The sequence below is a fragment of the Diprion similis genome, chromosome 4 (assembly GCF_021155765.1).
Source record: "Diprion similis isolate iyDipSimi1 chromosome 4, iyDipSimi1.1, whole genome shotgun sequence".
NCBI lineage: Eukaryota > Metazoa > Arthropoda > Insecta > Hymenoptera > Diprionidae > Diprion > Diprion similis.
In genome coordinates, this window is record NC_060108.1 from 19,563,413 (window position 1) to 19,574,356 (window position 10,944).

Sequence of the window (10,944 nt, forward strand, 5' to 3'; positions counted from 1 at the left end):
AAGATATTCTTCAAATTTTTGAAAATGCAACGGAATTCGATACTTGAATCATACGATCAAGCAGCTTTAGCGATATTCGCACCAAGTCGGAATGACGTCCGTAAGATAACGATTCGTAAATAAAAAACATCTTGATTAAACGAATCGTCACACATATATTTACAATCAGCTAAACGATTCTGAAAGTAATTTCCTCGCTTATCAATTCGTACACGTATCTTTCAGTAACACTGTCGCTACTTTTCGAATAAAATTTATCGTGTCATGTGGTGGATAAGGTTATAAGGTTAAATACAACGGAATATGAATGATAGTTCTTTACCGCTCTTCCTGCGTCTATCGCATTACTATCAGTACATTTATGTAGGGGGCATTCCATGTCAAATTGACCCGGGCGTGACCTGTCATCTCTCCGATTGAGTTGGCGATTTTTTATACAATTGTTGTACGAATGTAGACTCGCGAAGGAACTAATCTTATTTTTCAGGAATTAACGAAATGATTTGAATAACAACTATTGAAAACGAGAGCCGTACATGTCGAAATGAAAGAGATTTTTATACTTGATTGTAATACAAATTTATGACCTAAGAGCTGGATTATAGCAAAATCAAGAAATTATCTAGTAAATAATCTCTATGTACAGATAACCTGCACCGCGTTTTAATACCCGATGATAAATTTTGAATCTACCCTGTAATAAACACTGCTGCAGGGGGTCTCTAATGAATAGTTTTTTTTTCTTCAGATTCTTCTCCCATTATCCCGATCACTTTTATACTCGAAGATTTGCGTACACCCAATTATGTGATACGTTCCTCGAAGACATTGAAAATTTTCTTGTCATTATCATCGTTCGTTTTACTATTATTATTGTTTTTGTTCTTGCTGTTGTCATTATTGTATAAAAATTTAGCTCAGCCGACGTTCAGCCCTTGTTACGCCTCAGGGATGGTATGAGCAGACCTATTATATTTTTTCAATATCACGCTGCTGGATATCATATCCTCCACGTTACGTGCTTCAGCATTTTCAAGAGCCAATTCAATTTTTCATAACGGCAATTTATATACCAATACTCGCTGCGCGTCGCCGATGTTGCTGCAGGCCGAGAAAAATACTGGCGAATAATCCCCCTGATAAGAACCACCTCTTACACGAAAGTATAACACGATATGGTAATATGCATCCGACTATAAGGCGAAATTTTCGTATAGAATATCTGGTATCCCAAACACTTGCTGCAGCTCGCAGTGGGGTAAACATAAAAATGGAAAATTGAAAAATATTTGAGGGAGAGAGAAACAAAAAACAGGGTATATATTAGGGTGTTACAAAAAAAAATAATTTGCGAATTTTCAACGTGGCAAACCATCAAAAACCTGTTTAGGTTCAAAGAGAGATTCTGGGAAAAGATAAGTATTCTACATTGAGTGGAAGATCGTCCTCGTTTGATTTTGTCAATTTTTTATATTTTGTATTTTTGAATTTATGAGGAATAGTGAAAATTTCTTTTTATCGTTTACATCAATCAAAATATCAATTTACGAAAAGTGTATTTAATGATTTATTCATTATTAATTCAATCTCGTAAAATGGTTATAATATAATATGAACTTTTAGTTAAGGAAAATGAGATTCCCGCGGGATCTATAGTTACATTACCGCTCGTGATATTTGGTTAAAGTATAATTTTCGGGAAAGAAATAATAATGGAAATGCTACAAGCTGATATTTTCGTATCCTGAGGGAAATGTTTATATAGAATAAAAACTCAAATGAGAATGATATTCCACGTAACGTAGAACGCTCACATTTTCCAAAAATCTTCCTTAAGAGCCTAATCAAACTTATCATGGAAACCCACTTTCGAAAATCGCATATTATTTTTTTCTGAAACACCGTAATAACACACATACCTACGCATAACTACCAGAATTTTTGGTAAAACTCGCGGTTCAACGCCACTTTTAATGTGCAAAACTTCTGATAGATACCTATACATATAACGCAGTCGTCGGGTTGAAATAAAATTTAGTCACGGGTCTTTTATCTTCTAAGTAGTTACACCGCCGGGGATCGAGGCTATCAAAACAAAAGCGTGGCAAAGACACAGAGAGGGAGTGAGAAAGAGAGAGAGAGAGAAACATCACGGTGCAGGGACGGGCATCCCGGAATCCCGGAGGAGGAATCTTTGGAGTGAAAAATGTTGCAAGAGTTTGAAAGCAATAAACGTCCCGAGATCACGTAGGATAGAGGTACCTGACTGCCTGCCCCGTCTTATACACACACCCTCATCCGCAAAGGAAAACCCTCATGGATCCCGGATGCGGTCTTTCCAGGGGGAGGAACTAATTAAAAGATGTGTAGGTATCCCGTTCGCCGACTGCATTGCACCGCACACCGACAAACTTCTCTCCTGAGTTTGGTATTGCGCCCTGGTGCAACTGCAGAGGGAGGGAGGGAGGGAGGGAGGGAGGGAGGGAGGATCCGTCGCTAAATTGCTGGCTTAGGGACGCGTGACTCCAGCTCGAAAATCCCGGATCGAGAAATAAGGGACGGCCAATGCTCGCTCCACAAATTGTCCAAGGGGTGCAGAGTTTTGGGGATTCGACTCTCTCTCTCTCTCTCTCTCGTCCGCAAGCGGAGTGGAATCGCCGCAACCGCACTAATTATAAATACTGTTTTTTCACGAGGGTGTTCTCATCAATGTTATCATTGACAAATTCCTCACACACACACACACACACACACACACATTTGCAGATGTATTTATCGCTCGCAGTTGTTTATCTAAGAAATTGAAAACTATACGTTATATAGATGAGCGAAAAAAATTTTCTCTACGACTTTATCGGAAGGTAATCGAATCGTTGGATTCAAATGAGCTCCGACAGCCCCGTTGGGTTCCGCCTTATTCCCGTGAAGTATGGCTTTCGTGCACCAGCACGGCGGCGGTCGATAAATAACGAACAACAATCCGTCCGTATGAGGTTTTGCGTTCGTATTCGGAATTTCGTGTCGTGTTCGGAAACCAAGCAATAGAAAATTGCCAAAGGGTAGGTATTTGCGATTGGACGGTGGTTTCCTTTAATTTATTTAAAACCATCGGGCAACGCACGCTTCCACCCCCACCCTCAACGCCGCCCCCGCAACCCCCGAAAGATCCCCGCGTCAGCCTGTTGTGAAATATTCACCGCTGCCCGGCATCGTTCCGGTCTTCCTATACCATGTTACGTTTTTCAGAATCGCTTGATTGCTCGAATGGCGAGCAGTGAAATCGGAGAGATTGGCAGGTGTCGAAGAAGTGTAATCTACGATAGCAATGGAATAATGAAAACTGGCGAGTGGAACAGTGTCTAGCTGTAATATAATTCACAGAATCGATAAAGCTTGTAATTTTTAATTTATTCTTTCCGGGCTCAGAATTTATGATAATAATCCTGTACGAATTGAATGGAAATTAAAAAAAAAAAAAAATAAGCCTGGGTTTTATTATTCCTATTGGTTATTAATTATACAAAACAAATTATCGACTGCAATTGGACGTGCAAAACTAGCTAGTTTAAAATAAAATAAAAATATGAATAAAAAATCTATAACCACATTAATCGACAACGCGTGACGACGAGCATAATTAGTTGTTTCAATCAATCCAATTACTATCGGCAGATCGCTGCTGTGGTGAAAAAGGAAGGGGGAAAAACGTGAATAACGATGTCGAATATTAATATTATACATACGTGCGAGATGCGTGTAAATAATAAACACAAATTGGTAGAATCGCGCAAAGTCGATACTGCAGTATAGGTATATACATATACTCCGTTCCCAGTTTATTCAGGTCCCATTTAAACGAGCAGAGAGCATTGCCCGCGCTAACGATAAGCAAATCCCAATCAAATTACACGACGCCCGTTTCATAACGGCCCGAACCAACGCTCCGCAGTTAACAAACGGATTCCAGGCTTTTGGTATATCTATCAGCTATATATAAGCTACAGATAAAACCTATTACACCTTACAAATATATATATATACTGAACGTGTTCATGCTGACCGTAACTGTTCAGAGCCCTGAGAAGGTTGTAAAAATTCCACAGGGTACATCAAACTCGTACGATTAGCTCCAGGGCAAAATCCAAGATTAATTGTCGATCACTCGGCCGTGATGAACTCGGTGAAATTTCCAACTTTTTATAAGTAATTGGAGCGTTGAGTATCACTGAAATTTTATAAAACAAATATTTGGCAGATTACTGTAATCAGTTGGTTTCTAGATGGGTATGTTATATATATATATATATATATATATATATATATATATATATATATATATATATATATATATATATATATATATATAAGTATTGATTCAAATCATTTAAAAACTTTTTTGAATAGAAAGTACATATTAATATTGTCAATTACAAACAAGTGGCATTACTGGATAATTAATCATAAGATGTAAAAATTGAATGCCAAATTACGATTAAAGTTTTAACTTGTAATATTTACTAAAATAATATACCGCGTCAATCGAAGAATTTGTATAATAAATATTGCGTGAACGTATGCGAACCCTTTAAAATGATTCTATGGTAGTAACAAATTTTAGTGTGAAAATATGAGCTGGTGCGTCTGCATGCGTCTCTCCGATGATAAACGAGAGCCCGTAAACTTCCTGCAACGATGAAAATAGCTCACCATGGTGACTACCTACCTATCCATACACCGGCGAACCGAGCCCAAATTCATCGAGTCTATCTATAGGTATACCTATCGGTATCCGCATTGCGGTTATGATGACGATTAGCATGAAACTGTCTCTGTATCCGAATGGTACCCACAACCGCATGTCGTAAACCTTTGGAACAACGGCGTTATTATAGATCGTTAACTTAGGGAATAAAAGAAGCTTAGGTATCAACGGAAACATCGCTGTGCGCGATGTCGAGCCGTCAACGTTATTTTCGTAGGACGCGGTCAGTCGAGTGAATATCCGAGAGCAAGGAAACTCCAGCATCCCAACAACCCTGCATTGTTAACCCTTAACGCCCGGACACCGCCTCCGTTCTCTGCGGATTCACGACTATTTTCATCCACCCCCGCAGGACTGGCCGACAAACCACGAATGTACGTGGATTCAGCGGTTTTCCGGAATCGCGTTTGCGGTTTTCACCGACGTTTCGTCAAGTGGTATGAGTAGACACCTTAAATCCGCGTTACGTTGTAACTTTCCAGAACTCAAATAGACACGCACCTGATGACGCTAATTAAGGGGATCTTTTTACAAAGCAGACTGCCATTTGTCAAATTTGCAAAAAGAGTATTGCATTACACGACATTTCGATCACCGTTTAAAAATATGATTTAACCATATAATGTAGTTATAACAGTACACAATTACACATAGAGTTTAATTTCTTCTTCGAAAAAAGAGGAAATATTTTCACTGACCATGGTCCTAAATGGAATCCAAGTTTCACTCTCGTGCAATATAACTTTATGGCGTGTATAATTTGGACTGAAATTAATTCTAAGGACTTAGCGAGAACTAGAGCACCGATGGGTGTGAGGTGTAGGATGAGGATAAGAAGGGAGGAGTGATAAGGGCTCGGGACACGGCCCATAACCGCCCCGAAATCTGGGACATACATCCTTATTTCGGTGATCCCGTATTTCAAATCGATACACTGATTGCGAGAGAAAGGTTGATCAATTGGGCGAGAGGAAGTATCGGGGGGTGAGTAAACGCGACGAGGTGGAATCGGGGAGGAAATACTGGCTAGACTTGTTCGTGGGTTTTGCGAAGGTGTGTAGTACACACAAGTGAAGTATACACCATTCACGCAGGCTATACAGGTGCAGACGATAAAAATGTAAATATATACCATCGTACGCATAATGTATGGGACTGAGAGGCTGATTTTAATCTGCACGAAATCTTTTGACGTATCAAATACTCCTTATCAACGACAGCCGCAGGGCGCTGCACCATAACATCGAGGGCCAAAAATAGGGAAAAATTAAGGATTCAAATACGGTTGAACTCGACTCGTACGTGATATTTGCATCTGCACGCGATGAAACCGTTCCTGTACACGACAAATGTCGCGTGTTTCCACAGCGACGCGTTGCATCCTGTCCCATTTCCTCCACGTGCTGGGCTGCACCCTTACATAACCGTGATGATGAGGAGAAAACGATTTGTTCCCTGCATCTAATCTCGGTCGATGTTACACTGTGTAAATACACATACGCGAAGGCATAAATCTGAAATGTCATTCCGACGAAATAATCTGGGGAATTTATGGGGTTCTCACGATCTTAAGAGAAAGGGCGGGAAATTAAATGGTACGAAAAGCGCGAGGCACCCAAATTACCGATTGTGATTAGTCCTTTCAGCAACGGCCTACTCTGGGTGCTCGACAAGCTTGTCGGTGTATTGGAACACGCTACGCAGACTTGATGATCGTTTTTGAACGCAAATTCGCATCGATCGGCATCCGTAGTCTGAACACATTTCTCCACTATCCTCCCGCAGTTGCATTACCATATCGAGTTGGCTCCTCGAACCGCGTGATAACTTAACATAAATTCGATAAGTTTTGACACGGATCGATGTCTCGGCCGGGTTGATCCTTGGATTAATTTGACTATGAGAACCCGGCACCATCGGTGCTCGAGGGTTTTCGAACGGGCTGAAAGATCATTGTTTGCAACTCTGAACCGGCTTAGGTGTTGGAAGGTGTAGTGGGCGAGGAAAAGGGTTGAGGAATGGGGAAGAGATGAGAAGAGAAGAGAAGGATTTCGAGGGGGGAGATCAGGAGTAACCGGGGCTTCCTTAACCCGGAGATTCCCGGCTTAACGTAGGCGCGATCCTCGTAAGCTAAAGCTAAGAGGCTATTAGTTAGCTACGCAAGCACGGGACCCCGTAACCCGTAAGATCAACACGGCATATTATCATCGACGCGAAAATTTTCGGCGACAAACTGTGAGGGACTCTGTACTTATCACTTACATCTTCGCTCGCGTTTAACGCTTGTAAAGTTACGGTCTTACAGCACGCGGCGTGTCGTCAAAAACGAATCGTTTCAAACTTGCGAGCAGTTTCCTGTATACATATGTATACGGCTCTTTTATGGATAGGAAAAAATTCGTAAGAATATTTATTGGAAATTGATAGAAGAAATTAGTAAGTATAGTATCCGTGAGAGAAGTTTGTGCGTAAAGTTTTCTAAAGCGAAGGCTACCGATCGTCGTCGTCGGGTTGGGTTGGGTAGTTCCGTAGAAACAGATGGGGATGAACGGTCCCGACCATCAGCGACACGGGTCGTGAACGATACTCTACAGTCTTCTTGGATACATTATGCACGGTTTCCTGGAGCCAAAACCAACGGTGAAACCTTCGCAAAGCCGATTAGCAGTCAAGGCACGTTCGTTATTAGCCATTCGCGAGATCCCGACTAAAACCACTAAAATCAAACTTAACGCTGTGCACGAAAGGGAACGAGAGAATAAGGGGCAGGAGGGCGAGGATGGAAACGCGGCGAGGGTGAGCGAAGGAGATGAGGGAAGAGGGAAGTTTGCACTCGGATGATCGGATACCCATCTGGGGAAAACATTTGCAGTTTAAAACCAGCTGCTTGAGAAGAGGAACTACCGCCTAACTTTTAAATGTATCTACGTAATAACTTTTGCTGCAGGTGGTAAAACATGAGCTAAAATGCAACTTGACTGCCGGTTTAACGACTGGCTTAATCCCGTGCAGGTTTTTTACACTTTTTTCCGGGCATTTTCTTTTTTGTTTGTTGGTATTTTTCTCACACATTTTCCGTATACGGCTCGCAAAATTTTTTCATCAACGAATTCTGACATTGAAAAGTAATGACTGTATACATATAGCCTTATTCTTTTGCCCAGAATGGAATTAATGTTGAATTTGATTGGATGTAACATTCAAGATGTAAATCATATGTTTGTGCAAAAAAATCAGTTTCATACTTTTTAACCATGTTTTTCTTACAATTAGTCCTTTTTTCGAGCCAGAGAAAAAGTAGCGACTTTCCTTCTCCCGCGGTGTCTATACTCTGTTTGATTGAGGCGTAACTGAGGTTGCTTGTAGATAAAAGGCATAGTTTTGGGCGAGGGCGAGTTGATGACGCGGTCGCGGTCGTTTGATGTCCCGAATAATAAATCCTAGTGCGCGAAATCCAAGGAGGAAATGGGTTAATCGCGTGCCGAGGTGATGCATTAATTAAAATACCCAGCCCTAGGTCGGGTGAAAGACAAATGGTTGATGTAAAGTAACGAAAATTCAATTTTCATTATTTAATTTCTTATCTAAAACAATCCACTCCGCCTACATGCTGCACACGAGTTTCAGCAGAATCCATATATGGAATTTCGCCCGTATGAAGATTCGCAAAAATAGAAATCCGTAGGTATAGATAAGCTTCGAGGCTTACGAGACGAGTTACGAATGGGCGCCGTTAGGCGCGATTAGATATTCAGATGACTCGAATTTATTGGTACCAGTTAAACCCGGCGTACGAATACTGCGATAGATTGAGGAAAAGCCATTCTAGTATCTTTAGCAATACGGTGTGCGGAAGTGCTCTCGTAAATCCGATGATAACCCAGTCGGTACCATTTTGGGACAATTGCTCGGTACCCGAGCAGCCCTGCAAACTCTTCTTTAAATAAAAATCTCCAAGGTTTTACCACTTGCAAATATTCAGCCGCCATTATAATTTCAATAGCATGTCGATCCCCCCCGAACCTAATACAGTCACAGCTACGAGATGGACCACCGTATTTTCGAGAGCTTTCGAAAGCATCGGAAGAGCAGCGCGTTGTGCATAAAATCGGGTAGTACGTGCGAAAACTGGCTTTATAAAAGGCGTTAACAGGTCCCGAAGCAAAGCGTTTGCAAGCTCGCTCGTAAGATCAGCACTTCTCGTCCATAAAAGAGATGATTTTAAGTAAACGTGGAGGTAACTGGGCGGAATGTGTGACATCGTAAAAAAAAGCATAAAGGGTAATTGTATGATAATGAGCATATCGTATGCGCACCGACGAACTTGCATATCCAGCAAATAAGCTTTCTACAAACCAGCATGGAAAGAATGCTCGCACACAAAGTGATCTGAACGAAGGTGTTAAAAAGCGGTGAAACGAGTTCAATCTGCGAGACACGTTATCATCGATTATCGCGATTCAATTCACAAATGGCCATTTTTTTTTTTTTTTTTTTTTTTTTTAAACTCCTTTTTTCAAATTCTACCTGCGATTGGAAAACGGAGTTATGCGTGATGTTCGGTGCGAGGAGCTCAACCTTATTTATATAACAGAGATATATTTTATTTTAATTTATTTATCTCTTTTAGATATTCTACTAAGTTTACTTACTTCTAACTATGTAAGGCTTGAAACTAGTATTAAGGAATCATTATTATCCTTGTTCAACTAATATTTGCCTAAAGGTTACATCAGGGCATATAAATACACGATTAATCAATGAATCTTTATTTACAATCTGATCTGTGTGCAAGCCGGAAAATTATTATTCATGTATCCTAATGTCACTAAACTTGAAATTTTTTATCGACGGACTCGCTGGTGAAAAATTACGCAGCGTGGGAACCGAAACATTTGTACATATATTGATCAGCTCGCGGAATTATGCAGTACGAATTGAATGCCGGGTTTCGATTGATTGAGTATGGAAAAATATGTACATTATTCCCAGACGAGGCGTTAACGTTTTCGCGGTGGAGTTCGGTAATGTCGTAAAAAATGAATGAGCGTGGTTCGCCATACTTTAAGAAAGAAAAGAAGAAGGAGAAGAAGAAGAAGGAGCAGCAGCAACAGCAGTAGCAATAGCAAGTGTAGAAATTGTTTACGACCACCGTAGCAAAGTTTTTTAACACCTCGAGACAAGAGCTTTGAAGAATATTGGCCCAGGGGCTTTACGAGTGGGATCCGGTCGTCCTCGTTGCTCAGAAGCTCGGCTCAGAGAGAGAATGGCGAGTGGCAGAGGTGCTAAATATATTCCGCGGGAAATTTATTTAAAACGAAATCGCTTTGGCCATAGTTCGAGGAGACTTCGAGGGCGGTACGCATCCGTTCTCCTCTAAGAAACTGGGAATAAAATCCAAGGAGCCATGCAATGGCTCGTGAACGGCTTTTACGGACTCAAGAATTGGCCTCGGGGATCTTGACCGAGCAACGTCTCACCCTGGCTCTCTCCCCCACTCTTTCTTCCTTTCTTTCTTTCTTTTTCACTCTCTCTTTCTCTCTCTCTCTTTCTCTGTCGTTCGGTATCGCATGCCAGAAGAGCTTTTATAGTGTGACAACCCGTCACGATGTGTAAACCATGAGCCTTTCTTCTCGGCGCAAATCAAAGTGGAACCCTTTTACGGTCGAACCTTTGCGATTCGGTGTACACTGTACATTGTACATATGAATTCGACTCTATACGAACCAACCAACGAGCTTTTCTCTCTGCATCCTAGCTTTTCTGCGTTTTCACTCCATCGCTGTAATAAGGTAGCGAATTTTTTTAGGGTAATACGAAAAATCAAGCATCCAAATTTTGAAAATTTTTTTGTTATGGTTGGGTTTTTTTTTTTGATACGACACCGTTGATATTATGCGTATCCACCGCATTTGTCCCAAAATAGCGAATGATGCTTTCGAACCACTTAGAAAAATTGTACGATGGTTAAAATATACTTGAGAATATTGTTGACATAATCTTACCGCGACAAAGTAACCAAGCGAAGTAAATCAGATTTTCTTATCTTCTAATTGCGGATGGCAGGTCCAAATTGACTGACGTGACAGCCCTAATTTCGAAGTGAAAAATAACTTTGAACGAGTTAACGTCGGTTAACTTCATCAGGCCTAATTCCTGCGCCAGGACGGACAAAATTCTCT